Genomic DNA, 16,811 nt, shown 5'->3' with positions numbered 1-16,811 from the left:
TTTTCTTTAATACATGATTGGCTTTATTTCGTTGTGAGCGTTCAAATTGTGCAATAATTTTACGTTGTTAGAGGAATGCAGTGATTGATACTAATTTTACTCTTTCTGTTAGGTAAATAGTGCTAGGTTTGTGGCGTTAGCATTTGCACGTGTTTTTTTTCGTTTTTTGAGTGCATACAACTGTGAAAGTAGTCAGAGATAAAGTTCTTCTTCTTTTTTTTTACTTTGTTGGGGAATACTTTGCAATCAAACATCTCTGTTATTTGTGGTTTGCGCGTGCTAAAACAATTTTTATGTTTAGAAAATATAATCTAATGATAAAAATACATTTCCGTTATTCTCGAAGTGGTACGGTCTGCAAACGATTCTCTATAAGGAGTCCATCAGCCAGATTGTCTTGGACTTAGCTATTTATGTAGTTTTCTTACCTCTGTGATTAATCGCGACGATGAGGATGAATGGACTTCAACTTCCTTCAACGATGCAGTTCATAGTGTTCCGTGTGAAAGTGAGATAGAATCTCCTCTGACAAGGTCACTCTTTACATCCAAAATTTACATCCCCTCTCTGGCAGGTGAGCATCCAACCCACTGATGGACCGGTTCGCACCCCATCAACGCCCATTCGAGGAAACGAGTAGAACTATATAAATATTCTTTTTAGTCGAGATGTGGATGACAATGTTTGGTGTATTGAATGTGATATCACTGATTTGACCGTCTTTGTCTTGGCTTGCCTTCACTACCAATTGGATACTTGTTAACTTTCGTGTTTCATGGGGGGAAAATACATTGGTGGGTATGTAGAAGTTCGTTTCGAATATTTGAAAGTTTGAGATGTTATTCTTGTAATCACCATTCAGTGCCATTTCCACTATACAGATAATGCGATCATATACACATTTACAAGAAATATAGATTACAGTATTTTTCACTTTCCAGCCGGGGTGCAGAAGGTCAAGGGTACCGGGAAAAGTTATAGAATTTTAAATATATAAAATTTGAGAAAGGTTTAACGTAAGAGTGTGTCCAAGAGGAGTATTCTGCCAAAAAAGGAAATAAATGTAACATTACGCAACTACTCATTTATGTGGTTTTAAGAGTATATGAGTAAATGCGATTTCTATCCTTGCCCATGTTCGAATTGCTTTATTTTTACTTTGCTTTTGTGTTACTTTTGACTAATTCCGAAGATGGGGATGAGTCATAATATGATAAAATTGATTAATGGACACTCACAAACATCCATGCCCAGGCCGGGAATTGATCCTGGGACCCCTGCCGTAGTAGTGCGATGTGCTAACCACTACGCCACGGGGGCCAGCTCCTTCCTTACCCATGCGTAACATGATTATGGTTAGACCCCGGATTTTTATGTAATATCAAAGTACAAAATATGTACATGAATATGTAACAATAATTGCTAAAATATGTACCTGAATATGCATTATCAAAAGCATAAGTAGTATCAAATAATATATAATATTTATAGCAATCTAGAATCCAAGGAATTTCAAGAATTCTGCTAGATATTTATTTTATTAGAACACAATCAACATAATTTTAAGGACATGAGTTGTTCAATTTAAAATTTGTATCAAATTTATAAACTCAAAAAATCACAGCAACGTGTACGTATTAAAAAGTAACAACTTGACAACTATTTATTACTTTTCACATCGCAATTTATTGTATAATATGTAAGAGAGCTCTTTGTAACTTTCGAACGAAATTGTAAAAAGAAGCATGTACAGAAAGAAGAATTGAACGAAAATTCATAGCTACTTTTGTACTTTTTTGTACAAGAGATCATATTGTGTAACTCGCTACGTACAGGAAAGTAGCTTTCTTGTCCACCGATGCCAAGTTTCTAGTTGCTTTGCCTAAACCTAAAAGCGAAACGAAAATATGTAACCAGAAAGGGGTGGGAGGGGAAGAAACTCCAGCATCTTTCGATAAATAACAGTTCCCGTTTTATGTCTTCAGCCTGTCTTTTGATTTGGCAGTCAATTTTAGGTAACCGTAAGCACTATACATATCATTGATTAGAAAATATGACATCACATGAGCTACAAATTTTCTGCATCATCTTTCAGAGATCGAAAATGTAGGAAAAAGGATCAAGATAGGGAAATAAAATACCGAAATATGTTGTTTTATGTAAAGTATGTGATATCCTGGAAAATATGTAACATAAAACTTATGCAAAATCATGTCAGTTATATAATTCGATGACATATTCCTGTTCAAGGTATGTACGTATCTAGAAAGAAATCTAATTACATATTCGGGCTCTAATTATGGTATATTCAAAATGAAAAATTAGTGATTTTATTCATCAGGGGTGAGTGAGGGGCCCTACTGTATTTGTTCCCAGGGCCCGAACTTTGATTGAGGGAAGGGGTCTGTCTGCATTGAACTTTATCTGAAGAATTAATACAGGCCCTTCCCTAAGGCGATAAGATGGTATCGCGTCGAGACTGACGGAAACGAGTTTTTCCGCGCTTCTAACTGCTCGAAATGAAAACACCATTCTTCGCTTTACATCGCTTTAATTCGCTGTGCAGAAAGACATTTCTGCTTCACAATGAGACGAGCGATAACAGAGGCTCGATAAGGATGACGACGTTGTGCGTAATAAAACACAGCACGTAAACAAAGTGCCAATTGCAGCGAAGACCGGGAATGATCGTCGTGTTTCTGTTGCCTTGCAAGCAACGAGCCCTGGATCAGCACCTCCTTATATACAAGGCCTGTGCAAATACTTTGTGTTTACATGTTACTTCATCAGTGTTAGGCGATGTCAGCACTACAGTTGCAAGCTTAGATCGAACCTTTTGTTTCAAGAGTGCGTTGAGGTGTACAAACACGCTTTTGCTAATATCGTGTTGCGATCCACGGCCTACGAATGATGACGTTGAGTGCAGATTCTCTGCACAGGCCTGGTTGTAAGAAGGCATTGCCAGGATTTGATTTCCTGTGAGGATCATTTTATTTTTGTGGTCCGGGACGAAATGAACTTGTCTGTACATAAACCGAATTTAACGCACACTTCTTGTAACTCGGAAAGAAATGTTTGTCATTTATTGCAAACAATACGAGCAGTTCACCAAATATAGTTGACCAACAAGTAATATTGTAATTGTAATTCTTACAAAATTTGACTAGGATTGTCAAGTAGTTTTGCCAAAATTTATCAAATTCAGTCAAATGATACCGTGGTTATCGAAAAGTTCAGACCTTGAGTAAGACATGGCTATATCATTACATGTGCCCCGTCATACATTTAATCTCTTCCTCATTCATCATCATCGTGATGCGGATTCGGACAGTGCGGGGGTACCGCGGGTGGAACGACTCAAGTCGGCAGCATCTGTCGATTCGGACACGGCACTGATCTAATCACCATTCATCTTCATTGTTGCGATTAGCGTAAGAAAGCAGGAAAATGACTTAAAATGATGATGATGATAAATGCAATACAGATTGATGATTTACATTCGCGTGTTTGCATGAACATAGAGAATATACGCAAGATTTACCGTGTAAATTTTGAAGCGGGTGGTGTCTGTTAGAAAGGGAATGGTATATGAGAATAAGAGCACAGAATCTTTGCAGTTTGAAGTGAAAGCAGCAGGGACGGCGCTACAGAGAGGCTGGGGGGGTTGAATCACCTCCTAAGTGGACGGCATTTTCGCATCCTCCCCATTTTTAGCCCTAAGTTCTGAATTTCAGTCGTTGAACAAGAAAAAGTAAGATATTTCATCACGGCAGAGAAAATGGCATCCTTAACATACTTTCTATTCAAGGGTGGTTTGTTTATTTCATGCCTACTTTATTAAGTTAGTGCTGCTTTTCTCATGTACGAAAAGCTACAATCTTTCGCCGCTCCCTACTGTTGTAATTTGAACAGTTTAGAGTTATGGCACACTGAGTCAGAAAGGAACTCAAAATAAAGACCTCTCGGCAGCTGCTTGCAATGGTTGAAATATTTAAAATTGCCTTTTACGAACTTTATAAGTTTTGTGTTATTGAAATGTGCACACCCCAATCAACGGCTGCTTACGGCAAATCAAGTGTTGCCTTCGTAATCGAAATGGTAAGAAGAGGTTGAATGCTGTAGCTATTCTGTCCTTTGAAAGCTTGCAAAATCTTTGTATTTAAACAAGGTTTTAGCAGCTCACATAAACAGACGTACCTTATCGTAGTTTCTTGCTGTGGTTATTTTCTTAATTGAACAAAAAAAGTACTCACATTATTTACATAGAAAGAGTGTTACGTGTAGTATTTATACATGTCCAGCGAGTTGATAATGAGTATTTCTTATGGTGTACTTTGTTTACTGTTCATATGAATAGTAAGTATGGGATACTATTCCTCTCGATAATGGCTTAGGAAGGGAAAACAATACAATTATTGCATTTTATTTGACATAAAAGATTCGTGCCTGTGGAACAAAATGTAACATAACATCTCAGTGATTTATCTTTGGATCTGACTGTAGTAAAGTATTAGCCGATATTAGTTAGCCCCCCAAGAATTTGACTCCGAAATCTGTACCCCTCCACTTAATTTAGGCTTGCGCGTCACAGGAACGCAGTGAAAATTTGTGAGGTGTTAAAAACACTGTAACACGCGTTACATCTTGTCCCCCTCTTGCAATTTCTTTTCTCTTTCATTTCTCTACATCTCTTCCCCTCTCTCTTTTCCAATTGTCTTTCTCTTTTCACTACTTTCTTTCTGTTGGTTTCTACCTTCTTCTTACATTTCAACATCCCTTTTTTCTATTTTCATGGCGATATCCTGACAATACTTGGTTTAGTTTCATCTCATTTCTTACAGAAGTAACAGAAAAATTGATTGATTGATTGAATTCCTTATTTTACTTCGCTTTTGTGCCACGTTTGGCTAATTTGCAAAGATGAGGATGAGTGATGTGGCGATGAACTTGATGGATGGACACACAAACATCCGTACCCAGGCTTGGATTCGAACCCGGGCCCCCTGGCGTCGTAGCGCGAGGTGCTAACCACTTCACCACGGGGGCCGTTGTAAAATCAAGAGTAATAAACCGAAAACAACTTAGTCCTTTCTTGTTTATTACAAAATCAAAGTCAGGATGTGAGCCTCGGTTACGACATCTTGCAGAATAAATATTTCACAAGGAATATTAATATGTTCTCGAATACCGGGTGTTGCGTTTCCGTACACAGTATCTTAAAAGAGGCCACATTCGTCAGTACCATTGACCAAGTATGACGTTGGTTGCATTAGCCATGCCTACTGTTGCGATTCCCATGTAGGATATGTAAATACGCAATCCAGCTTCTTTGCCCTTGCCTGTAATGAGCTTTAATTCTTCCCTTTAGCTATTTTCATCAACTTCATTTGTACTACCTCAACTTTTTAATGCGGACGTCGAAAATTTAGTCCTCTGCGCTTAGCATTGTCTAATTTTAGGGCTTTTGATAAGGGACCGGGTATTGTATCAGTTCTAGCACAAACTGCCCAAACACTTTTATCTTCTAACACCTTTCAGCGTCCTACATTTCGTAATGGCGTTTCGAGCATGTTGCGTGACAGGTGCACGTGGCGCCACTACCGAAGCAACATAAATCTATTGTAACTAATCTCGACCACGATCACTTCTGCGTGGGTTCATTGTCGAAACTACACCATATTATTTTATTTGTCCCTATCTTGCAAGTAGAACCATGTGCCGATTTTCGAAACGCCCGTTTCTGGGTTACTGATCTATTGTCGTGTACGTCCGTCCGTGTAAAGTATTGCTAGAACTATATACAGGGTGACCACAATTAAAATTGTCCCACTCAGAGCCCACTGGAGCTGAAGTGACAACCACCAGTAATTTGGAGTTTATGTCGGTACAGCAATGTTCAATATGGCCCCAGTCAACATGAATGACCCTATTGGAAGATGAAGATAGTGTGATCAATGGTCGCACAATTTTTCAGGATGTTGTTCACTGTGACCCAGATTTCAGCGCCACATTTCCATCTAGTGGTAAAAATTGGAACTATTTTTTTTCATCATCATTCGCTTCTCCATAGTATCTGCACCAAGTTTCAGTTCAATCTGTTGCCTTGAACGGGTCCCAGAGGGCCACTGTGGGAACCCAATACCAGTGGCGAAAATAACCAACGCCCCGGGGTGACGTGAATGGGGGGAATAACGTGCAATTCTCATCCTCCTCTGAACAACTGTTTACAAACAGAGAAACAGGTAGAGAGGAAGACACACATTTACAAATCTCGTCTTGGCTCTGTACACTATTTCAACTTCACATTCTTAGTAAGGCATAGATGTGTGTTCATATTTGCCCCATCAGCATCTTCGCGATTAACCAATTCAGGCCAAAAAGCGATGCAAAATAGAGAAAAGTGACGATGTTAGAATCTCACTGAACCCACATAACTCAAAACGAATCAAATCAGGGTCAAGCACTTTTTAGTGCATGAATTAGCATAGCTAAATGTGTAATTTTAATTTATTTTTCTTTGATGTGAATTGTTGCATTTTAATGCATCACACGGAATCGAAGCTGATAAAAATACCCTTTTATGCATTTCTCGGTGTATTTTGATGTACCAGAAGTGCATACATGCAGTTTGTGTATGTTAATGTGTTACTGAATATATCGTCACAATATTATATATCGTCACGATATTTGGTGATATATAGACGATATATCGCCGATATCACGATACGGAAAAAATATCGTATCAGCTGTGATGATATATTCTTGACGATATATCGCGATATCAAATTTCCGATATCGTCCATACCTAATCTTGGCACATTGCAAGTTCTTTGTGAACCAGAAATAGTTCTTAATTTTTGCCTTTAAAACATAAATTGCGATGCATCACGCAGTGAGAGCTTCAAGAATTGAAACCAAACACTAAATAAAGCTTTGACAATTTCTGCAACCCATTCCTTAAAAACGTGGAGAAAAATTGAATGAAAATTTGGCGATCAGTTCTTGTGCGTCCCAATGTACTTATACAATGCATTCCTCATTTTGCCGCAGAATTGATTAAAGAATGGATACAGCCTTCTTTGAACTTCAATTTCGCGAGTACATTTTCTTCAGGGAACGCAATTGCTTCAATCTCCGCGTCCATTCGTTGCCTTCTCTGGTCTTCACCGACGTCCGCGCTCTCGACCTTGAGTCGTAAAAGGATTCCGGGAGAAAAGAATGGACTAATTAACAACATCCTTCATTATCTTTCCTCCCACACTGTAATCCATTAACTGAGCTATCGTCACAATCAATGATGGAATTACAGAAATCAGGTCAGATCACTCGGAATGAAAAATTCAACCACATTTGTTTTCAACTACTAGGGATAGACCAACCGAGCTCACCGTGAAATATTCTGAGCCTACCCAAATAGGAGAGAAAGGAATAGAAAAATAAGTCGGGCAGGAAGAGAAATAGTAGGAGAGAAAGAGATAAAGAAAAAAGAAGAAATAAAGTATCATTGTCAGAGGGATGGAGAGAGAGAGAGAGAGAGAGAGAGAGAGAGAGAAATAGGAAAGAAAGATGCAGAGGAAGGAAGAGAAACAAATAGTAGGACAGAAAGAAATACAGAAACAGAGGAAGAAAGAAAGACAAATATTGTCATAAAGAAAGAAATAGGAGAAAGAGATAAGAAACAGAGAAAGAAGGAAACATTATTAGAAAGAATGAGAGGCAGAAATAGTAGAATAGATAGAAAAAAGGAAGAAAGTAAAGCATTGTCGGAAAGAAATAGGAGAAATAGATACAGTAACCGTGATAAGGAGAGAAAATAGAAAGGGTGCTGTCAAGGAAAAGGTAGAGAGGGGGACTCTTATTAGGGGCACAATCAGGTGAGTAGGGTGGATGGGGGAGAACGTCCGGGTGTGTGAGACGGTGCATTATCCTGATTGTGAGAGGTTTGATCGATGATGCTGCACTGCAGGCAGCAATCGCATAACCAAATGTTGAAGAAGATGCCGCCCATCGATAATTTGTTCCTTTGGTACAGAATCGGCGAGAATTAGTTCCCATTTCTCACAGATGATGGCATAAAAAACCTTCATATTAGAAGGAACCTAGCGAAATTTCTTGGATTAATGGGAACAGAAGTGTTTCCACCGTTTGGACGGTCTTTTGTTTCTGGATTGAAGAGGTGATTAAAGGTTTCATCCATGAGTGGGAACCGTGTATATGTTGATGTACACTCGCTTCTCTCAGTAGAACCGCGATTCTTTTGTTTCTTTATGCAGCATTTTTGTCCAACGGTGCAGTTTGACCGACATTGTGCAAAATGTTGTATAACTAAAAGAATTGCGGCATAATTGAGGCAAGTGTCATGTAGGTTAATCCTACATATAACTCCGGTGTAATCATGAGGTCATCCAACGATGCACGACCAGACTAAACGGAAGAAAGAAAAAACTGAGTCGGCTTTAGTTTACAAGCAATAGAGGTCGTTATCAGAGCTTACATCTACACTCACATCTTGCTGTTTTCTTTATTTTAATAGCCGTTTGTTGCCTTTGTACTGCCGCGTGAAAATACACATGCTCTGTCAAATGTAGTTGCGTGCAATGAGATTGAAAATGCCACGATTAGCATCGCCGGTTCTCTTGGCCATTGACGTTTGCTGCGCTTTCATCCACCGCTGCCGAGGTGACAATTACCCCCACCTCCTGTTTTCGTGAGCACTTGTCTTCGAACAATAGAGTTGTACTGGCTGGTGTGCAGTGGCGTGCTTACGATTGCATTTCCGGGAACTAGGTGTTATCTAAAAATACATGTATCTTTGTGCCTCCAGCATTCTCTAGTCCATTAAGATTGCATTGAACTTGTCTCAATCATAAGTGGTGCTATGATATTTTCCTTAAGGGGCTGAGGGACAATTTCGCACCAGTTGTGGATTTATTTCAATATCGTCCGAATGGGCAATGCTACTGAGGAAAAAACCTGCTGTTCAATAGAGTATGAATTTCTCCACAATTTGCAAGTGAAAGTGTTTTTTTTTTTTTAACAAAATGTTGATTATTAAGCTAGATAAGAATTTTCAGAAACCCATGTATTCCTTATGGGGAATCAACTTCAACTTAAAGTTACGGTTAATCAAATAGAAGTTTCGACTTTTCGCCTGTCAATTACTACTTCAGTCTGTTCTGTTTCCATTGATATATTTTTCTATACCATCGGAAGTTTGATATTCCCAAGTGAACAAATAAAATAATACTTCCATGAGAGCAATGTATTTCTCCTTGCCCGCTACGGCCATCGTGGCAGTGTTGCCAAACCTGATGCACATAAAAGAGCTAAATTTCACCGTAAACGGAGTAAAGAATTTCAAGGAGCTAGATTTACGAAACTGGATAAAGTGCCTCCTGGGGTGTCAAATGAGTGGAGGGTGTGGGTGAGGGCGGCTATTATTACCGTTAGCTTTAAAATGATGGCAAGTTTTCTTAGTTTTCACCGTCTAGATCTGGCGGTATCACCCATCTCAATAATCCATCGATGGTCGTATGAAATCGAAAATAAAGTATTAACAATATTACGTCCTCTTCACGTCAGCCAAGGCGCTACCGTATAAAGAAAAGTAGCTGGGGATGTAAGAGGCGCAATATAACAGTATCAGGTCACGTGCAAAATGTATACTTATGACAGAAGTTGTCTATGTAAGCCAGAGCCAGTGATGGCATCATAGTGGGGCAGGTGCCATAGTTCACATCCAAACGAGTCCACGAAAGAGCCAGATCTGGCTCCGAAAGAGCGAAGCTGGCAACAGTGATCGGCATCTGCCGAAGTACACCCTGGACTGCATTTTGCAGACTAGCCAGGATCTGGCGCCAGGACTCAGTCAGTCTAATTCTCTGTGGGGCTCGTGTTGTGTCGTCCATTTTGTTTCTCCCTTCATCCATTTCATCATTCATCCTTATATTTTCGATTAGCCATAAGTGAATGAAAGCGAAGTAAAATATATTAATTCAAATTCAACTCAAATCTGGAGGTGTAGTGCAATGCTCATTCCATCGAAAAAAGAAAGAAACAGCGATATGCAATCACTTTACCTGGGTTATTTAAAACACACACACACACACACAGTATACTCGGTGAAGGCACAGTGTCTCGGATCTCACTTCAAAGTGTAGGTCCAGTCCCGATTAGCTTTTCTGTGCACTCATATCAATAATGTTACAAAAAATGATACTTGCTCCTTTTGGAATTCCTAGTTTTTAATTGTTGAGTATGATATTGTTGTTATGACATATTTATTAAGCGTTTTTGCAACTGATTTTTATCTCCAGGCAATAGGATAACGACGAGCCACATATAGTCGCCAAGCTCACCTGAACCCCCCCGTGTCCCTCCTCCGCCCCTGTGTACTGTGCCATCAACGGGGGAAAGGGTTAACGGCATTTACCGGAAACTCTTCGCAGCATTTCCGTTAATTTATTAATCTCCGAGCTTCTGTGTGACGTCGCTTTATCTCCTGCCATCGCAGCAGGAATTTAATTACGGCGAACAATATCAGAAGGAAAAAGAGCTGCAATTATTTTATGCCGGGGAAAGTAATTTCTCCGTCCACCGACAGAGGGGATAATAGTCGTTGCTTAATGTGCTTCCTTCTGTTTGCTTATTCACAAAGCAATTACACAAGTTGCAAATTGAAGATTCTTGTAATGATGTACCTGACTATTGTCAAGCTTCTTTTCGTATGGAATGTCTTATGTGCGATGCTGTATCGTTAATGGTTGTAATAGCATCCTTAGGTAATAGTGCCAGAATGATTGTATTAGAGAGATCCTTGCGCATATACGAGGGTCGTTTGATAATTAAGTAGCCGCACCCATGCGCTGTTGCAAGATGTAACCGCGCGAAAGTACGTTGTAATGTGAATTGCTTTCTGAGTCAACGGTGCCATGATTGACGCAATGAGAAAAAGGCATCGTTAAAATGTCCTGCCTTGTGAATATATAGCAGTTATTACACGTTGGTGAAGGTTCTCACTGGCCTGTAAATCCTCGAAAAGACAGGGAAAATATATATTTTATTTTTAGCACGATGTATGAATGAAATAAATTTGGACTTTTTTCTTGAAACAGCCTCTTGAGTGGCAGATATTCAATATAAAATGATTTTTAAGTTTCTTTCGGTTCAATTGTTTGAACAAAGTTGAATAAACTTTATTCTTTTGAATAGCGGCTGTGGTTTAAGTTGGATGTTAGCATGTTAAAGCGCCACAAAATGGTCTGGAAGTAATTTAAAAAAGAAATACTTGGAAAACTCAGGTAATTTGTTTTGTTAAAATGAGTGTTGGAACCCCGATCATCTAGATGAAAAAAACATCAATGTTTTACCTAGAATTTAAACCTTTGTTATACGGTGCGTTACGTTCACAAGCTCGGAAGAATACATTTAGCAACTAGTGAGTCGAGACAAGTATCTGTCCAAATGAGACAAGATCCAAAGCAGAAGCTTCGTGACTTGTCAAGACGAGACCGAGAGGGACGTCTGAAATAATCGAAGTAAGACCGAGACTCACTCCCCAAGAGAAGCTTTTCATACTAGAATTTTTTGTAAAGAATTGTTTTGCTCTGAAACTTATTCAGCCATTGAGAACGGGGCGGCTGTGAGTGCCTGGTTATTTATAGCTAGATTTAGAAAGGTGGAGTGTGAGTGGACCAAAAATCACACTCAGAGGTATAAAGATGTGAAAAGGAAGAGAGAGAGAGAATCAGTGATAAGAATTAAATGAAAAAAAAACAATACAGATAGTAGAGGAAGGGTAAAGAAACAATGAGAAACATGGAGAGAGATGGGGGTGAGAAAAAGAAAGATAAACAGAGAGGTAGAGGAAAAGATAGAATAAGATAAAGAAACTAAATAATAACGAGAGGGAGATAGAAACAGAAGAAGAAGAGAGAGTAACATTAAGAAAGAGATAGTAAGAAATATACAAACGTAGTAAGAAAGATAGATGGAGACAGAGAGAGAAAATTGGGAATAGAGATGAAAGGGAATCTTACTACTTTTCATGCCCGCCTGAAAATAATTCCCCCGCCCAAGGGAAATTCTATGGGGACGCCACTGGTTTAAGGTAACGGAAGATCTTGGTGTTACAAATTCCACAGAGCTGTGCAACGTGGTATACCTTTTAGTGCAGTGCTCATGTTACCTCACTTGGTTGAAATGTGGGTCCAACTGTTGCGAGTCTTTGACAGATCAGGTCAGTTAACGTTTTGTAGAACTCAAAGGTGATTTTTAGAAGCTCGGATTCCCTTCCCAACCGGTTATAATTTCCGGCAAGTGATACCTGACCCCGCGGCTGTGCCGGTCATTGTTCAAGCGTCGATAGAAGAGGAAGTGCCTCGTCTTTTGCAAACTAGCATCTGAAGAATAAAAGTGGTCGTGGAAAGTTGGGAGCAAACGCTGGACACATACAGCTAGCTCATTTCCTCTAGTGAAATGAGCGAAAGTCACGTGGGAATAATTGCGAGAATAAACACTGTGGAATTGTATCCTCATCAGCATAATAAGAGAGGAAAGAAACATTATCGATTGTTTAGAAAACTGCAGAAATGACCTTAAAAACACCGAAGGGATTACACCCTCTGAAAGGAACAAGAGCGGAGGGATCAACCACTGAAAAGGACCAGAGAGAAGGGATTAGCCACTGAAAGGGACAGAGAGAAGAGATTAGCCACTGAAAGGGAACAGAGGAAGGGATTAGCCACTGAAAGGGACTATAGCGAAGGGATCAGCCACTGAAGAAGACCAGAGGGAAAGTATTAGCCACTGAAGAAGACCAGAGGGAAAGTATTAGCCACTGAAAGGGACCAGAGGGAAGGGATTAGCCACTGAAAGAGACCAGAGGGGAGGGATTAGCCACTGAAAGGGACCAGAGGGAAGTGATCAGCCACTGAAAGAGGTCAGATGGAAAGAATTAGCCACTGAAAGAGGTCAGATGGAAAGAATTAGGCACTGAAAGGGACCAGAGGGAAGGGATTAGCCACTGAAAGGGACCAGAGGGAAGGAATTAGCCACTGAAAGGGACCAGAGGGAAGGGATTAGCTACTGAAAGAGACCAGAGGGGAGGGATTAGCAACTGAAAGAGACCAAATGGAAAGAATTAGGCACTGAAAGGGACCAGAGGGGAGGGATTAGCCACTGAAAGAGACCAAATGGAAAGAATTAGCCACTGAAAGGGACCAGAGGGAAGGGATTAGCCACTGAAAGAGACCAGATGGAAAGAATTAGCCACTGAAAGGGACCACAGGAAAAGATTTGCCACTGAAAGTGACCAAAGCGAAGGGATTAGCCCTGAAATGCACAAGATCAAAGAAATTATCACTGAAGGGAACAAGATCGAAGGAATTATCCACTGAGAGAAGTACAAGAGATGAGAGAGAGAATAGAGAAGAAAAACGTGGCAGAAAATTGAAGAGAAAGAAGCAACAAGGGAGTGAATATGCAAGAAGAAGGAGGTTCTAAGACTGGTGAAGGAAGATGAAAACTGAAGACACAAGAAAGGAAAACAAACGGTAGGATGGGCAGAAGTATAATAAGGAAAAAGTAAGATTTATTTTGTTGTTTCCAGGGGAAGGGGCAACCTTTGCTTCGGGCTCTCATGAATCCATGGTATAAGAAAAGTTCTTACTGCAGGGTGCTTAGAATTTTCGTAGAGAGAGCAATGTGCCTTGTCAGTGTTATTTATATTCATCCATTTTTCCACGATACAAAACATACCAACATTCACCTTGGTTATGAGCATTCTACTGGCCATATTTGCCAGTCGTAGATAAATACACTTACGAAACGTTTCAGTTTAGTCACCCAAGAGAGCGGTTGTTTTGCTTTCAACGCAGTAATCGTTTCGTCGCAAGAACGGCGTCCATTTTTCTTGGCTGCCTCCATAATGAAATTTCGGCATCAACAAATCACAATGAAGCGCTGCTATACACACAATCTGTTCCTCCTTTCTTGGGATCCTTCATTACTTTGGCGGAGAGACGGGTGAAATTAATTTCCCCCTCGCCGCCAGGTGTTACAGCGCTCGATTCGCGTGGTGTGAGAGAATTTCGGGTGGAGGTGTTTGGCCAGGCGAAAGAGAGAGCGAGATTTCCTGATGCTTTTATTCTAGGATGGGATAGTTGATAGTTTTTCTCATAAGTGTGTGCATACAGAGCCACCTGGCGGAGGGAAGGTAGTTCAATATACGACGTACGTTATACTCCCAAGGTCTCCACATTGTATAAAAAAGACATCACAACACAAGAACACTACCTACCAAAGATAATTGCAACATCACGTTGTTAAATCTCTAAAGAAACTGAATTGGCAACATCTCAATTACTCCACGTGGACTTGACAAGTACTGTCCGTTCGTAAAACAGACTCTATTGGTCAGGAGCGAAGCCTGAAGTCTAGAGAATAAAATACAGGAGAAAAATCGATCACAAATTGTAAATAAAATTATTCATATCAGTGAGATGATGATGGTGATTCTGGAGTTGGCAACCTGATTTCTTGCGAGTTTGTAACCTGATTTCCTATAAGTTGGCAACCTGATTTCTTATGAGTTGGCAACCTGGTGTGCTATGAGTTAGCAATCTGGTTTCCTATGAGTTGGCAACATGATTTCTTAGGAGTTGGCAACCTGATTTCTTAGGAGTTGATACGCCACTGCTATTGGTGGATATACTGGGCTCCACGTGGACTTGACATAGGTTGTGAGAGGGAGACTGCTCTTTCGGAAGTATCTTTAAAGTAAGGTGGCGTTCGAATCAGGACTTCAACTTTATCTTTGGGAAGGCAAGGGACACATGTCTTCCCCCCCCCCTAAGAAATCAAGTGAAGTAATTCACAAGTTTAATGTATTTTGTTAATCTTGGGGACTTTTTGATAATGCCGCTGCCCCCCCCCCCCCCAAAGTTCGATTCTGCATCCCCAAATTTAAGTCTCACGTTGCACCCATGACGAACAACGTAATAATGAATTCGTTTTTCGATGCCTCACGCCGGGAAATAAAATACAATAATTACACACTTCCTACACAAAAATTTCGAACACACTTAAATTATCACATACAAGCCTAATGATGAATTGACGTGAGAATATGCAATAATTTCATAGGGTCTGCTCGAAAGAGAAGTTCTGGTTTTCAATTTATTTTTTTTTTTTTATTTTTTTTTTTGTGATGTGAGTTCAAGTTCCTGAGACATATGAACGAAACAATTCATTCCGTGCTCATTTCTTTTCCCTACTCCACAGGCATAATTGTATGCAAGTAACTAATGTGAAACTAATTTCGTAAAACTTCAGGAACTCAATACTTGAATGAGACGTCATCTATCTTGAATGGTCCTGCATTTATGAATTTCACTTTGGGACCTACGAGTTGTTAAAAAAAATTTGTAACTGTCTTCCATTCGCTAGGCGGCGCTAGTGAGTTCGACATTAATCTCTCCGAACGTAGCAGCTTGAGGCTAAAGTGGCGTCCTTTTATTTGGCAAACACGCCATTCTCTCCGAACCTCACGCAATCACATCCACGACAGATTCTCCTTGCCTTCTGCTGAGGAAACCTGATTGGCTTCACACCTCGCGTTCTTAAGAAACAATTTTCTCATCCTTCGAGTCGACCCTTGAACACGCAGCGAGAAGTGGATGGAAAGGAAGTCTGTACTTCGTGTGTGCGAGTGTGCGTCAGCCGTCTGATTTCGACAAATTCGCGTGTCCATCGTGGTTCTTTGTGTCCGCATGTAATTTGCATTAGAGGCATTCGCCATTGTCTCTCGCTTGAATTACGTAATAGCTGTGATTAACGTGGTTGTATAAAGGCAGGTCCATCATGTACTTCTTGTGAAAAAGAAAAACTTCTGGCTACCGAATAAGACGCTGTGCCGCTATATTCATACATTCTAACTCGTTGGGTATCAACGATTTTCGTAATGTTGCTTTCAAACGGCACAATGTTGATATTAATTTTTGACGTATAATAAACATAATTCATTACAATTAAACATACATTTCACAAACGAATGGAAAATTCAGCTTAAATGCAATCGAACTCTATAAGTTGAATTATATATTTCGCTGCAGTGGGAAGTGAGGAGAGAGTAACTTTGCTTGAAGGTGTGAAACGCTGGCGGAAAGCTTATCGTGCTTGTACTGACATCTATTGTCCATTTCCCAAATCTGATTTGTCTTCAGGCTCAAAATTCACGTAATGGAACTATATTCTAGCATGTTTCTTTCTGGCGGAATTGCAATTTCGTGTTCAAGCGCTTAATCCTTTCATCCACGTTGAAACTGAGACAAAAATATCGATATCATTCCTCAACAGTATTGAAGATAGAAGCAAAAGATTGTGTAAATAACACGGGAGGAAAAAAAACATCAATCTTAAAACTCAACGACCAGTTAAAACCCGCGCCTGTCAAAGGAGCATAAAAAGCCACTTAACTCGGGCCTGTCACTAACACGCAGCGTCCAAAAGCGGTTTCACGTGTCTATGAAAATTTGTTTGTTTCCGTCGTCCGTGTTAAAATTACTGCTTCTCCCGGGTTGTCAAGCACAGGCATCAGTCGCCGTAAATTCCGGGCGTGTCAATGCGACACTTTTAAGGCAGGGATAAACATTGCGTTGCATCGGTTTCAGGGAAGAGAAGAGAAGGGAGGGGGGATCTGTTATTGATTTGTTACAGCTATTTCGAAATTTCATCTGCGGTCTGTGGGCAGATGCCAGTCTAGCAAGGGTGAGGTAGTTGACATTTTGAAGGGTCGCTCTGTACGGTTTCGT

This window comes from Lepisma saccharinum, chromosome 16 (genome assembly GCF_977018435.1).
Source record: "Lepisma saccharinum chromosome 16, izLepSacc3.1, whole genome shotgun sequence".
Lineage (NCBI taxonomy): Eukaryota > Metazoa > Arthropoda > Insecta > Zygentoma > Lepismatidae > Lepisma > Lepisma saccharinum.
The sequence above is the reverse complement of the archived record's forward strand: the minus strand, read 5'-3'. Positions refer to the sequence as shown.